At 42.3% G+C, this 16,708-nt stretch overlaps 1 pseudogene; it reads left to right on the top strand.

The window, feature by feature from the left end:
- The first annotated feature begins 273 nt into the window (after nt 1-273).
- LOC111951367 (leucine-rich repeats and immunoglobulin-like domains protein 3) overlaps nt 274-16,708 on the top strand; it is a 47,196-nt pseudogene continuing 30,761 nt past the window's right edge.

The following is a 16,708-nucleotide window of genomic DNA, read 5'->3' as shown; positions in this document are numbered from 1 at the left end:
CATGAACTGCCCGTGGACATGGTCTCCGACCGGGGCCCTCAGTTCTCGTCCCGGTTCTGGAAGGCGTTTTRCACCCTCATTGGGTCGTCGGCCAGCCTGTCCTCTGGGTTCCACCCCCAGTCCAATGGCCAGTCAGAGCGAGCCAACCACGATCTTGAGACAACTCTGCACTGCCTGGTCTCTGCCAACCCCACCACCTGGAGCCAGCAGCTTGTGTGGGTGGAATACGCATGCAACACCCTTCCCTACTGCCATGGGACTATCACCCTTTGAATGTTCTCTGGGGTATCAGCCCCCGCTCTTCCCCAAGTAGGAGGAAAAGGCCGGCGTACCWTCTGCCCAGATGTTTGTCCGCCGCTGTCGTCGTACCCGGAGGAGAGCCCGGTCGGTATCGATGACAAGCAGATCGACCTCAGAACCCTGCTCCCCGGGATCGTCTCTGGCAGAAGGTATGGCTATCCACCCGGGATCTGCCGCTCCGGGTGGAATCCCGCAAGMTCTCCCATCTCTAAAATTATTAGTCCCTCTGCTGTTCGTCGTTTGTTCCCCGTACCCTTTGTATACACCACACCTTTCATGTGTCCTGAGTTAAACCCATGTCTCACAGCCCTTTGTTTCCTGTTTTGACAAGTCAACCAGTGTTTTTTGTATCAGCTCCTGCTTTTCCCCAGTCTCTCTTTTATCTTCCTCCTGGTTTTGATCCTTGCCTGTCCTGACCCCGAGCCCGCCCACCTGCCTGACCACTCTGCCTGACCCTGAACCTGCCTGCCGTCCTGTACCTTTGCCCCACCTCTGGATTAMCAACCTCTAYCTGACCTGACCTTGAGCCTGCCTGCCGTCCTGTACCTTTGCCCCTGTTGCTGTAATTAACATTGTTACTTCGACACGGTCTGTGTCTGGGTCTTACCTTGATTCCTGATACAATCATTTGGGATTTTTTGGGCTTGGGTTTATTAAATGTTGTTAACGTAGGGCTCATGAAATGTATTTAATATGGGGCTCATCGGGCTAAGGTAGCATCAGGTTTGAGTTTTCATGCTGATCAAAGCTCTCAAATCCAGACATTTACAGTGGGGAGAACAAGTATTTGATACACTGCCGATTTTGCAGGTTTTCCTACTTACAAAGCATGTAGAGGTCTGTAATTTGTATCATAGGTACACTTCAACTGTGAGAGACAGATATAAAACAAAAATCCAGAAAATCACATTGTATGATTTTTAAGGAAATAATTTGCATTTTATTGCATGACATAAGTATTTGATACATCAGAAAAGCAGAACTTAACATTTGGTACAGAAACCTTTTATGCAATTACAGAGATCATACGTTTCCTGTAGTTCTTACCAGGTTTGCCCACACTGCAGCAGGGATTTTGCCCACTCCTCCATACAAACCTTCTCCAGATCCTTCAGGTTTCGGGCTGTCGCTGGGCAATACGGACTTTCAGCTCCCTCCAAAGATTTTCATTGGTTCAGGTCTGGAGACTGGCTAGGGCACTCAGGACCTTGAGATGCTTCTTACGGAGCCACTCCTTAGTTGCCCTGGCTGTGTGTTTTGGGTCGTTGACATGCTGGAAGAGCCAGCCACGACCCATCTTCCAATGCTCTTACGAGGGAAGGAGGTTGTTGGCCAAGATCTCGCGAGGCCCCATCCATCCTCCCCTCAATACGGTGCAGTCGTCCTATACCCTTTGCAGAAAAGCATCCCCAAAGAATGATGTTCCACCTCCATGCTTCACGGTTGGGATGGTGTTCTTGGGGTTGTACTCATCCTTCTTCTTCCTCCAAACACGGCGAGTGGAGTTTAGACCAAAAAGCTCTATTTTTGTCTATCAAACCACATGACCTTCTCCCATTCCTCCTCTGGATCATCCAGATGGTCATTGGCAAACTTCAGAGGGCCTGGACATGCGCTGGCTTGAGCAGGGGGACCTTGCGTGCGCTGCAGGATTTTAATCCATGACGGCGTAGTGTGTTACTAATGGTTTTCTTTGAGACGTTGGTCCCAGCTCTCTTCAGGTCATTGACCAGGTCCTGCCGTGTAGTTCTGGGCTGATCCCTCACCTTCCTCATGATCATTGATGCCCCACGAGGTGAGATCTTGCATGGAGCCCCAGACCGAGGGTGATTGACCGTCATCTTGAACTTCTTCCATTTTCTTAATAATTGCGCCAACAGTTGTTGCCTTCTCACCAAGCTGCTTGCCTATTGTCCTGTAGCCCATCCCAGCCTTGTGCAGGTCTACAATTTACCCCTGATGTACATCAGCTCTCTGGTCTTGGCCATTGTGGAGAGGTTGGAGTCTGTTTGATTGAGTGTGTGGACAGGTGTCTTTTATACAGGTAACGAGTTCAAACAGGTGCAGTTAATACAGGTAATGAGTGGAGAACAGGAGGGCTTCTTAAAGAAAAAAGGAATTCTTACTGGTTGGTAGGTGATCAAATACTTATGTCATGCAATAAAATGCAAATAATTACTTAAAAATCATACAATGTGATTCTGGATTTTTGTTTTAGATTCGTCTCTCACAGTTGAAGTGTACCTATGATAAAAATTACAGACCTCTACATGCTTTGTAAGTAGGAAAACCTGCAAAATCGGCAGTGTATCAAATACTTGTTCTCCCCACTGTAATGTATTAAATGCTTTTGAATGACTTTGATTTATTCTCGCCGTGGAACATTTGTAAAATACCTGGGAAATATTCAACCCTAGCCAATGGGACTTTAAAACAGTTACAGAATTGAACGGCTGTGTTAGGAGAAAACTGAGGATGGATCAGCAACATTGTAGTTACTCCACAATAATAACCGAATTGACACAGTGAAAAGAAAGATATTCCAAAACATGCATCCCGTTTGCAACAAGGCACAAAAGTAATACTATAAAAAAAAAAATTTGTACTGAATACAAAGTATTATGTTTCAGGCAAAATACTAGAGGAAAAACATGTTTGTCTACTTTGCACCAAACACTGGGAGATGAATTCACCTTTGAGCAGGATAATAACCTAAAAAAACAAGGCCATATCTACATTGGAGTTGATTTCCAAGAAGACAATGACTGTTCCTGAGTGGCCGAGTTAGTTTTGACTTAAATCTACTTGAAAATATATGACAAACCCTGAAAATGCGTTGTCTAGCAATGATCAACAACCAATTTGACAGACCTTGAAGAATTTTGAAAATAATAAATGGGGAAATGTTGCACAATCCAGGTGTGGAAAGCTCTTAGAGACTCACAGCTGTAATCACTTCCAAAGGTGCTTCTWTAAAATTTTGACTCAGGGGTGTGAATACTTATGTAAATTTGATATTTCTKTATTTCATTTTCATTTTCAATAAACTTGCWAACYTTTCTGAAAACATGTTTTCAAATTGTCATTCCGGGGGTTTGTGTGTAGATGGGTGAATAATAAATATTGAATCAATTTGAATTCAGCCTGTAACTCTACATTTGGAATAAGTCAAGGGGTTAGAAGACTTTCTGATGGCACTRTATACAGTATATACTGYATATAATACTATAGTAGTCTATTGATGCTAGGGAAAATGTCAGGGCTGCAGCTGTCCATAACTTCGGTTGGGAATTCCTGACCTCCCTCTACATTCTGACGCAGTTGCTGAATAAACACCTTTAATTCAGCATCCTCAGCAGAGGATATATGATAGTGATTACATGGAGCCAACAGTGATTATTTCAGTGCAAAAGTCCTAGACCCTGGCAGACAGGCAGTTGCTGCTCTCATTACTCCATATTTATCCTCCTGGAACCGGGTCTGCAGCTCAGTCAGACGATTAATAATTTTTGGATCATATTTAGATATAAATTTTTTTCATTTCAAAAGTTGCTGCCCTTATTAATTAAGGGCTTCTTCACTCTCCTTATGTCCACATAGTGCTATGTCCTGTTTACTTTGGCATGATCACGATTCCTTTCTACAAACGAATAGTCCATGGCCTCGCGGTTAAGTTGATTTAAAAGTTGATTTACTCCTGGTTAAATTGCGATGATTTGCACTGTAGCCTTCAAATTGATCCAGTACAAAAGAGTGGGGTTGGCTAGCCTGGTGCTTGAAGCATGCCTTGCAAAGGTACTTCCAATCCTTATATCTGTCTCAAACAAATTAGCCTTCCATAGTGGCCTCTGGGAAATGTCTACACATTTTACAGAAAACAGCATCCCTTTTCAAACTGCAAATAAAACTGTCCATACCACTTCCATGAGAAACACTGCACTTTCCATCGATCACTGTAGTGGGGAACACTCGCATGTCATGGACTCGTGATGACATGCTCACCGTGACGAGGTGGGGCCAGGCGATGCTGAGCTTGCTTGGCTGTGGAAGTCGAAGTAGTAGCCATGCTAATCTCCTCATGGGCTGCCATTGACATTAGGAAATARTTGCAGAGGGTCAAAACACTTTGCACACAGTTATCCAGCTAGTAGGCATGTTTGATCAACCAATTAGATCCCAGGAACCTCCATTGCCTTTTCAAAAAAATGTAATAGTCAGGAGTCAATAAAACACATCAAATTTGCCTCTGATGCTAACCAGGTATTGAAAAACTTTGGTCTGAAGTCTTGGTTGATCTTTGCCATGCGCAATTCAGTCATCATGCACGTTTGAAGGCTATTCCAAAAAACCTTCCCAATTAAATGTTGACTGCAAAGTCTACCTATCAGAATGATATCATGATGATTTGTATCAATCGTGAGGGCATTTGCTTTGCAAACTCTGCTATCACATGTACACTGTAGGACTAYATTGTACAGTACATAAACACCACTAGCCTAACATCTACACAACTGAATTAAAGAGAAACTACACCCACCCAAAACATTTTTCCCAGTCCTGTAAAATGGTCTCCTGATGTAGTTTGGGCATTGTTGTGAACATCACATTTGTGTAAATAAGTGTGATTCTGAGAGTTAAAATCTGAAAAAAACTATAGGAAAACATATATATTTTTTTACATTCTTCGACGGACAGGCTGTTTTGATATTTTTTTGCATAATTAAAGTACTGTATATACACTTCTTCAGACACCACTACACCACTGTGCATGCCAGATAATGACAAACACCTGATGCCACTAATCATACTAATTTGAATAACCTACTAAAAGCTACATAACCAAACAGATTATGTTTGCCTCACACAGTGTCTGTCTCAAACTGTAATTAGGCCTACATTAATCCAAACACAAATTTTACACTGTGCACATGGACATAAAAGTAAATTTTATTCATCCATCCTGAGAAGCGATAGTCCGGCGTCCCCTTGTGACATAGTTAAGCGGCTCTGAGAGCACCATCTCCAGGGGACACACAGACGGACGAGCACCTCCCTACAATTCCCAACCAACATGTCTCTGGTACACATCCTCAATTCATTTGAATCTGTTGACAGTTGGAGAAATTGCTTGAGCTGCGCTGAGAATTAGAAAAATATGAAATCCAAMGGTCCAATATTCTAGAACACTGCTGTGTGTACTCTGGTACTCTGATAGACCCTTTGGGCTTATCCAGAATCTATCAATGATCTTTCTTTCTGTCTCTGACTTGGGGAATCCCCTTAGGCCTCATAATCACTCTCAAATGTCCATCCAACCAAAATGTATTGTCTTTGTTCCCACTATTATATTAGACATAGAAACATTCCATGTACTATAGCTTAGCCTTTGGGCTTATGCATGAGTTAATTCTCTCTGAGCAGGATACATTTCTGAAGGCAATGAACTCTAGTTTATTCTAGTAATAACAAGGCTGGTTATTACAGAAGTATCACACAAACTGAGTAATGTATTCACTGGAATAGAGAGCTACTGGTGCATGACATGCACAGTGACACAGAGATGCTGCCTGCACAGGCCCAGGTGTCACTGCGTGTGGGGAGAGAGAGAGTTACAGTTGGTGGTGGTGGGTGATATAAATAGCCTGGCATCTTAAGGTGATTGATGTTTGCTCTCTGTAGCACCAGTGTCATGGCAGGATAGATTAAATTCATTGAGTGCATTGCTTCSATCATCACTGGAGCTATACGTTAGGCTACATAGACAGTGGTAAAATTGCGAGGAGTRCGAATAKGCAGGAAACATTGCAGTCAGTGATACAAATCTATGTGATATCATTCTTCTTTGTCACAGATATCTTTTCTTATTCTGAATCTTGAACTGAAACCAGTCTCTCAAGTGCCATAAGCCAGCCAGCAATTATTAGTTTGGTTCCCAATTTCATGATAGATGGTAAATACCACAAAACATTGTTTCTTCAGAGCAGTTTAAATGTGTTTCAATGTATTAGAAAACAAAGATTTGCACACCTTGTCTTGTATTAGACCCAATGTTTCTATAATCAATATTGTTACATAATTATTATTTTCAGTCATCCATATTGTCTTTCACGACAGTCCATCACACATCACTTTTGGAGGTTGCTACTATAACAGCCTCCACTCTTCTGGGAAGGCATTCCACTTGATGTTGGAACATTGTTGGGGAGACTTGCATCCATTCAGCCACAAGAGCATTAGTGAGGTCGGGCACTGACGTTGGGCGATTAGGCCTAGCTTGCAGTCGGCGTACCAATTCATCCCAAAGGTGTTTGATGGGGTTGAGGTCAGGGCTCTGTGCAGGCCAGTCAAGTTCTTCCACACTGACCTCAACAAACCATTTCTGTATGGACTTCACACTGTGCACAGGGTCATTGTCATGCTGAAACAGGAAAGGGCCTTCCCTAAACTGTTGCCACAAAGTTAGAAGAACAGAATTGTCTAGAATGTAATTGTATGCTGTAGCATTAAGATTTCTCTTCACTGGAACTAAGGGGCCTAATCCGAACCATAAAAAACAGCCCCAGACCATTATTCCTCCTCCACCAAACTTTACAGTTGGCACTATGTATTGGGGAAGGTAGAGTTCTCCTGGCATCCGCCAAATCCAGATTGTTCCGTAGAACTGCCAGATGGTGAAGCATGATTCATCACCCCAGACAACGCGTTTCTACTGCTCCAGAGTCCAATGGCGGCCAGCTTTACACCACTCCAGCCGGCACTTGGCATTGCACATGGGGATCTTAGGCTTGTGTGCGGCTGCTCGGCCATGGAAACCCATTTCATGAAGCTCCCGACGAACAGTTATTGTGCTGACGTTGCTTCCAGAGGCAGTTTGGAACTCGGTAGTGAGTGTTGCAACCTAGGATAGATGATTTTTATGCGATACGCGCTTCAGCACTCGGCGGTCCCGTTCTGTGAGCTTGTGTGGCCTACCACTTCAAGGCTGAGCTGTTGTTGCTCATAGACATTTCCACTTCACAATAATAGCACTTACAGTTGACCGGGGCAGCTCTAGCAGGGCAGAAATTTGACAAACTGACTTGTTGGAAATGTGACATCCTATGACGGTGCCGCATTGAAAATAACAGAGCACTTCAGTAAGGTCATTCTACTGCCAATGTTATGTCTATGGAGAGTGCAAGGCTCTCTGCTCAATTTGATATACCTGTCAGCAACGGGTGTGGCTGAAATAGCCGAATGCATTCATTTGAAGGTGTCCACATACTTTTGTATATATGGTGTATTACTTAACAGCTGCAAGAAATAAGTCATGGATAATCAGGTAGTATATCACATACTGTAGTTGCTCAATAAATTCATCAACATTTTGTTGATTAACTGAAGTAGCCTAGTGTCAGGGATCCCTCTGGAACTTTCATTGCGCACACCTGGCCCCTATTCCCACTGATAAGTACTTGTATAAGTGTGCCCTTTGGTTTCCGTAGTCTGTCGATTATTGTTGCAATGTTCGTTGGTGCCTGTGAGTACCTGTGCTGTGTGTTTTGCGCATTTGTGTCCTTGTGGATTGTGCAGATGATTACAGGTCTCGTCCCGTATRATAATCATTGTGTGCGTGTGTATTTATTTGAGGTACTCCTCGCTCTTATGTTTGGGTTTCAACCCYGTGTTTTGTGTACGTGTTTATTTGGTCTTTGTCCCTGTGCCTTTACACGGCACGCCGTAATTTGGGGCTTAATAAGAAACCCTATTACGCATTCCTGCGTCTGTCTCCCGATCCTTCATACCTAGTTAGTAACTGTTGCTCAATAGTTTATATGAAAGCATGTGATCCATATGTGATATACACTTCTTCAGAAGATGCCCCCTACCTGCTTCAAATAATGGACAAAACAATAAGCTATCATCTCCCTCCACATGAACATGCTTTGAAAACCTCAGTTCCCTTTTCCATGTTCGAAAATAATTCCCCACCCAAACATGGGAGTAGAATTTAAGGAAGCTTGGCGCTCCCAAAAGCYAAACAAAAACATCCAACTAGTGTGTGTTTTCTATGAAGTATAGGTGAAGTTTCAAGTGAAAGCCAAGAAAAATAAATGAGCTTTTCACTGCTGTAGTATGTATAGTTACAACAAAGGGCTGTGTGTATTTTAAACTGGACCAAGAGAGAAAAATAYCATAAAAAGTTAAAGATAAGCACCTTCTTTGATGGGAAAACACCATCATAATATACAGTAAACTAGTCGCCATGGTGCATGTAATCAGAAAATAAACAGAAATTGAAATTCACTGAACAAACATGTAAACGCAACATGCAACAATTTCAAAGATTTTACTGAGTTACAGTTCATATAAGAAAATTAAGTAAATTAATTAGGCCCTAACCTATGGATTTCACATGACTGGGAATACAGATATGACAGATACCGTAAAAAAAAGTAGGGGTGTGRATCAGAAAACYAGTCAGTATCTGGTGTGACCACCATTTGCCTCATGCAGCGCAACACATCTTCTTTGCATAGAGTTGATCAGGCTATTGTTGATTGTRGCCTGTGAAATGTTGCCCCACTCCTCTTCAATGGCTGTGCGAAGTTGCTGTATATTGTCTGGATCTGGAACACGCTGTCGTACACGTCGATCCAGAGTATCCCAAACATGCTCAATGGGTGACATGTCTGGTGAGAAAGCTGACATTTTCAGCTTCCAGTAATTGTGTACAGATCCTTGCAACATGGGGCMGTGCGTTATYATGCTGAAACATGAGGTGATGGTGGCGAATGAATGGCACGACAATGGGCCTCAAGATCTTGTCACGGTATCTCTGTGCATTTAAATTGTAATCGATAAAATGCAATTGTGTTTGTTGTCCGTARCTTATGCCTGCCCATGCCATAACCCCGCTGTCAGCATGCCAATTGYATGCTCCCTCAAAACTTGAGAGAAATAAGCTTTTGTGCTTATGGAACATTTCTGGGATCTTTTATTTCAGCTCAAGAAATGTGGTATCAATGTTTATATTTTTGTTCAGTGTATATTCAAAGAGCGTGTGAAAATAGACTAAAGACACACTGAATTGAATTATTGAAATAATCAATATTGGCTAATCTATCAATGTATCGCCATGGGCACTGTTGCCATGGGCACTGTTCTTTGTATGACTGACGCCAACTGATCACCACCAGGTGGCAATATTGTCAATGAATATGGGTGTTGCCCAGCACATGAAGGGACAGCTTGATGTGTAGTAAATGCTTGAATACAATGTTGTTACTAGTAATAACCATGTAATAACAAATGTATAAGAGTAAATTATAGTAAGTTACCAACTTGGGTTCTGTGCTAACTGAAGACCTATTATTAAAGGAGCAGGATTTGTGAGAAGGTCAATATGTAATATGTGAGTTTTATTGCGTTGGTTGTATTTATATTGGTTTTGGCCCGTAGAATTCATACTATATATCCATATTCATACTYTYCTCTTGYAGTTTTTCTGTCTTGAGGTTATCAACCCAAGATGTTTTTGCAAGTTGGTCTGTGCTGCTTTTTAGAAAATTGATTGCTGAACCACAGTACTTTCTGTGCTAGGCACATACCCCTGAAGAAAATTCTTAATGGCTGTGCTTCATATTGACTGTAGGTAACTTCTCTTTTTACTTACCCAATCCATTCTATCTTTCGATCTACTAATCAGTTCATTCTTCAGTATTTCAGATTGCAGTGTTAGATGATATTGCTCTTGGTTGATTTCATGGCAGCGTACTACTGTCCCAAGGCTTTCAAGTCTCTGTAATGTCAATTCATCTCTAACTTCTGCCCCTAGAGGTCACTAGTCACTAGAAACATCCCATTGGGGCTTCAACTAACCAGGAAGAAAATCAAGATCCCAATCAAATCAAATTTTATTGGTCGCATACACATATTTAGCAGATGTTATTGCGGGTGAAGTAAAATGCTTGTAAAAAATATAACACACACAAAACAAAATGTAATACTGCAAAGTTCCTAGGGAGCTAGATGCAGAGCTGCCATGTCTATCTGCATCATCTTCTGTTCAATTGTTGCTGACAACTTTACTTGGTATTAAAGCAACTGTGCTACTCATGACAAATGTTCTCATCCTGTACCATCTACTGTATCAACTCAAAATATGCAAGCCTGCTAGAGTACTGCTTAAGTGCACTGYACTTCTAATTCAAGCTTCATTTAGACACCATTTGATCCAGTGACTGATAAGACCACCGTAGGAAGCGGTTCTCTCAACACCTTAGTGTTTACTTCTGCTGTCACGTTGTTTCCACAAAGGCAGGCGTACCTGTGTAAAAGACCTTGGGTGTTTTGAGAAGCTGCAGCTGGGGGTAGTATAGTGTTGATATGTGGAATGGAGATATGGAGGGCTTCCCCCTTCCCCCATTCTCACCTTACCGCCTCCCCCTGTAACATGGTGGGGGGAGAGAGGAGACAACCAGCAGCTGTATTCTACCAAGCCCTCTGACCAGGGCCTTTCCATGCTTTCACAGTACACACACAGAAACTGGCAGGCACACACACTTTCATGTACACATACACACAAAAACAGTTTATGTCCTTCTACGGACAAACTTCAATCTATTTCCCATTTGCTAAAGTTCCTTGTACCTCACACAAAGGGTAGTGCAGTTGCTACTGAGGTATCCCATGCTGCCCCTGAATATACCAGCCTTGCACGGTTGGCCTACAAACAAAAGCACAGGAAGGAGGGAGGGATAGGGGAGGTAGGAAGAGAGGAGGGGGAGGTAGGTGCATAATCAGCACTCCACAGGGAACCCTATAGGTGCTGTCGCTGTGGAGTTCACCCCCTCTCCCCTTGCTTTCCAGAGGTGGTAATGCCTTTTGTCTTTTTCCCTGCCACCAATTCACCACGTTCCCTGCATCTTCTTTGTATTCAACCTACACAGGGAACTGACGCTGTGAAAAGAGTTATGCATGGTTATTTTTGTCTCTTTCCATTTAATGATGTATTGTAATTGATAACACATTCCTGATGTGTCACCTTGTGATTCACAGGAAATGCATCAGCTAGGCCTATTGTAGGTCCTCTTGCAAATTAGAAATCAGTTACATGTTTTTAACTCTACATTGTTTTCCTTGACATCCCTTAACACTGCTGATCACCCTTAACACTGCTGATCACCCTTAACACTGCTGACCTGAGTGTTAGGGGGTTGCATGCCTGTTTTCAAGTCTTTGAAATGCAAATTAAACTAAACAGCGAATATCTAACTAATTTTGTCTCGAAAACCTGGAGATAGTATCAAATTTACCAGGGTGATTTATATTTTTTTTAAACCTTAGAGACCAATTATTTTGAAGAACGTTCTCCAATGGTCCACCGTATAGGCAGAACTGGAATCAGTCTGGACTGAGACAGGGATGTACAATATGTCAGGATCAACCTCTGTCATGGACTAATATTGACCTTCTCAGCAGTGACAGCTAGCTGGAGAKTTGGTGGATCCATCATGGTTGTCAGGTTCCCTGAGGCACTGTACTTTACTTCACAATAAAGATTTTCTAGACCSGATGCCATCTATAGCAGCACATAAAGAATCACATTTTCTACAGAGGCACACATCCTGTTTTGACCACAGGCATCTTTGCCACATGTTTGCGCCATTGGACATAAGTGCTCACAATGGAAAATTTGATATAATTCCTCCTAGACCTAYGGTTTGGAACAATGCATGACTATACAGGTTGGTTAGAGCACTAAAGGGATGATTTCATGTAAATCTTGGTTGTCATGTTAATATAATCTGACTCACATAGATGCAGTTACATTATTTTCTATACTAGGTAGTGGAACAATWTTCCAGAAACCTAGCATGCATGGGTGAAATAGTGACCCGGATGGATGGGTTATGGCAAATCACTAGATTAGAAAGGTTTCTCAAATATCCTGTTTATTTGAATCCACCATAGCTTGAAGTTTGTGGCAGAAAGTCTTCTCCTGTKTCAGTCACGTTCACGTGGGTCAACAAAAACACCCGAATGATACAACTCTGYCTTCCACAATGCATTTGATGACTGTAGGGACTTGCTGTGACTATCAAAAACTGCGTGGCCTTCCATCGGTTCTTGTAAAGTTCATGCAGTTGACTTGCGGCTTTTATAACCATAATGCAACACACTTTGAAAATTCACTGATCACTGGGTCATTCCGCCAAATAAGTATCCTTTGGGTAGTGTAACTTCGTAAGAAAAGRAAAAAACACTTTCCATTAAGTTTGCACTATTACTATGTAACTACACAGTAATTACTGTAATGACGACATACTAATTACATAGGTGTTACTATGTAATTACATGGTAATACGGTTGTAGGGCTATGGGTTGTTAGACAATTGGAACAAGTGTAATTGCACATCCACTTGGTGAAGGTTATTCCGCATGTGTAATTACTGATGTTATTACACATGTTCTTTTTCCACTATGTAATTAACGTTTTAATGTATGTAATGTATCATGTTAATAACKCAAACCAAAATCTGACCTTCGTTAYATGTAACTACAAAGTGCAACTACCTGGCAACAACAATTTTAACAAGGCACACCTTGTCATTAAATTCCAGYCATTTTCAATTAGTTTATTTCTATGTTATGACCTGGCTCAAAGGCTATACCTAGTCAAGGTGTAAAGTAAGAACAATGTAGTTACGTAGGATATAATTGTAATTATAAACTGGGTGGTTCGAGTCCTGAATGCTGATTGGCTGACAGCCATGGTATATCAGACCGTATACCAAGGATATGACAATACATGTATTTTTACTGCTCTAATTACATTGGTAACCAGTTTATAATAGCAATAAGGCATCTCGGGGGTTTGTGGTATATGGCCAATATACCACGGCTAAAGTTTGTATCCAAGCACTCCCATAAGAACAGCTCTGAGCCGTGGAATATTGGCCATATACAACACCCCCGAGGGCCTTCTTGCTTAATTATCATGTACTTACCCAGGAGCATGTAACTTCATGTAAAGTGAAACCCATAGGGTATAACCTTTATTATTACTATGTAGGTCAGTCCTTCCCCATTCACCCATGACTGCGTGGCCATGCACGCCTCCAACTCAATCATCAAGTTTGCAGACGACACTACAGTGGTAGGCTTGATTACCAACAACGACGAGACGGCCTACAGGGAGGTGGTGAGGGCCCTCGGAGTGTGGTGTCAGGAAAATAACCTCACACTCAACATCAACATCAACAAAGGAGATGATCGTGAACTTCAGGAAACAGCAGAGGGAGCACTCCCCAATCCACATCGACGGGACAGTAGTGGAGAAGGTGGAAAGTTTTAAGTTCCTCGGCGTACACATCACGGACAAACTGAATTGGTCCACCCACACAGACAGCGTGGTGAAGTAGACGCAACAAYGCCGCCTCAACCTCAGGAGGCTGAAGAAATTTGGCTTGTCACCAAAAACACTCACAAACTTTTACAGATGCACAATCGAGAACATCCTGTCGGGCTGTATCACCGCCTGGTGCGGCAACTGCTCCGCCCACAACCGTAAGGCCTGTCTCTTATACACATCTAGATGTGTATAAGAGACAGCCTTTACACAACCCGATGTCACAGGAAGGCCAAAAAGATGATCAACGACAACAACCACCCGAGCCACTGCCTGTTCACAGGTGCATCAAAGCTGGGACCGAGAGACTGAAAAACAGCTTCTATCTCAAGGCCATCAGACTGTTAAACAGCCATCACTAACATTGAGTGGCTGCTGCCAACATACTGACTCAAATCTCTAGCCACCTTAATAATWAAAAATTGTATGTAATAAATGTATCACTAGTCACTTTAAACAATGCCACTTTATATAATGTTTACATACCCTACATTACTCATCTCATATGTATATACTGTACTCTATACCATCTACTGCATCTTGCCTATGCCGTTCGGCCATCGCTCATCCATATATTTATATGTACATWTTCTTATTCATTCCTTTACACTTGTGTGTAAAAGGTAGTTGTTGTGAAATTGTTAGATTACTTGTTAGATATTACTGCATGGTCAGAACTAGAAGCACAAGCATTTCGCTACACTCGCATTAACATCTGCTAACCATGTGTATGTGACCAATAAAATTTGATTTTGATTAGATTTGATTTGATCGACACTGGCCCACACGCTASCGCTAGGCTACCTGCCACCCATTGTAAGATTGAAGGAAGTTTWAGTCCTACTAATGCTTTCTCTTTGCCTCACTAGAGGCCTGGAACCAGTTTGCCTGTCTGCCAGCCTGACCCCTGCTCTTTGATCAGAGAGCTGGCTGTGCTGAAGGAGAAACTRGGAACCACGGACCAGAAACTCAGAGCTGTGGAGGAGCTGAGGAGTGTGAACAAAGCTCAAGAGGAAGAACTGAAGACTTTGAAGGAGGGTTTAAAGTGTCTGGTTCTGGGCCTTTGGACCGATCTCCACCGACATCCATTTACAGTACAAGTGAGTAATCTCCAACTTTGGCAGTGGCTACGACTCTTCACAGCCATGGTGAAAGGCGTATATTTCTTTCGTTACACCAGCGTTTCCCAAACTCCGTCCTGGGGACCGCAAGGGGTGTACGCTTTGTTTTTTGCCCTAGCACTACACAGTTGATTTAAATAATTAACTCATCATCAAGCTTTGATTATTTGAATCAGCTGTGTAGAGCTAGGGCAAAAAACTAAACGTGCACCCCTTCGTGTCCCCAGGACCAAGTTTGGGWAACGCAGCATTACACCATGTACAACCAAGGAAGTTAACCGTCTGTCGTGTCTATGATGAAGAGAGGCTACCTGCGTCTTCCTGGTACAGCACCAAAGATGGTTACAACAACAGTAACACAGCAGTAGTGAAGCTGGAGGTGGGAGACAGTGTTTACATATAGCTATGGGCTACCAGGGTTGTCTTCGATGATACTGGAATCTACAATGGTAATGCAGGTTTTAATCAAATACCTATATAAATGGGTCTAAAACTACTCGCCAATCAGCTTATTTTGGTTTGTTGCTCTTCAGCATTTTAGCCGAGTTTGCATTTAGTTTTGCATGTCAGGATTCTTTACTATTCCTTCACCAAGATTATTATTTTCGGTTAATTTTAGGACTAGTTTTTCTCTTGTTTTCTACTGGTTGAATGTAAAAGCCATCACGTCTAAACTAAATGTCAACAATGTAAAATGGATAATTAAGGTGTTGTTGCCTTAAAAAAAAGTAATGAGTAATGGATGCGTGTGTGTAGCGTGTCTTGGAGTCGTGTCCTGAGCTGCTTGAGGCCCTCATGTTCTATTTTTTTTATTTGAATTTGTTAAACCACAAAAAATACTACTGTCTATTTGTAATCAAATCACTACCCCTTTTTCTCTCATGGTGTGGCTCTAGAGTCTCCTGTGGGGGTTAATTCTGTATCTGTATTGCAACCAGCTCAGTGTTTTCCTTTATCATTTTGATGGGTTATGGACGGCTCCGAAACTACTCGATTGTCTCCCTTGCTTTAGGGAGGGTTCCTCCATTGTTGCGAAGCGGGCCCGCCCTAGCAGGAGAGAAATCCTTCTGGTTTGCTTGACTGACGCCTTCCTTGGGTTTTGCCCATAAGGTGGCAGCGGCGACCAACATAACCACCACCGTTTTCTGGTTATATGGGGTAAGCCCCTTATATATTGTAGAAAATGGCTCATAATATGCTGTGTATGCCGTTCTTAAACTTCTATTTGCACCAGATCAAAACAAAAAAGGCTTGGACGCTTTCGTCACATTGCAGTATTCTGTGCAGGAGATGCGGGTTAACAGACTACAGGTAGGGTGACACGACTGTCTTGGATGGGAATTCCGGGATCCCACACACTGGGAAAAGATCCTATGTTCTGCCACCCAATGGTGAGCTGGGAGTACAGTTTGAGGCACACTTAGAGAGAGAGTAGTCTTGGAAACAGGATAATGGTATATGGTGCTCGCAGGCGCCCCATCTGAGTGTCCCAGAAGCTATTTGTCAGAAAAACAGGCTCATTTCCTGGGACTGAAAATAATGCCTTACCCGTCATTATAAGATGGATGAACCTGAGTCTGTATTAAAATCATTGTGATTCTATGACCCACTGCATTGTACTGGTGAGTGGGAGAGTGAAACAATTATTAACTTGGAGATAAACAACACCAAGGGAATGTAATTTAAGATAAGCTGCAAACAAAATCAGACACTCCTAGGGGGTCTTCATCCATCTAGGCTATCAATGTCCTTGTTTGAGTTGTCAACATGGAAGTTTGCTGCCTCTGGTCTGGATTTATAAGAAATACAAGTCATGACCGTCAAAAATGTTATATMATTTGGTATGTTTTATTGGAGTAATTATAGGTAATTTGAGACAACCCCTATTACTGGG

The sequence above is a fragment of the Salvelinus sp. IW2-2015 genome, linkage group LG24 (genome assembly GCF_002910315.2).
Source record: "Salvelinus sp. IW2-2015 linkage group LG24, ASM291031v2, whole genome shotgun sequence".
NCBI lineage: Eukaryota > Metazoa > Chordata > Actinopteri > Salmoniformes > Salmonidae > Salvelinus > Salvelinus sp. IW2-2015.
The sequence above is the reverse complement of the archived record's forward strand: the minus strand, read 5'-3'. Positions and strand labels throughout refer to the sequence as shown.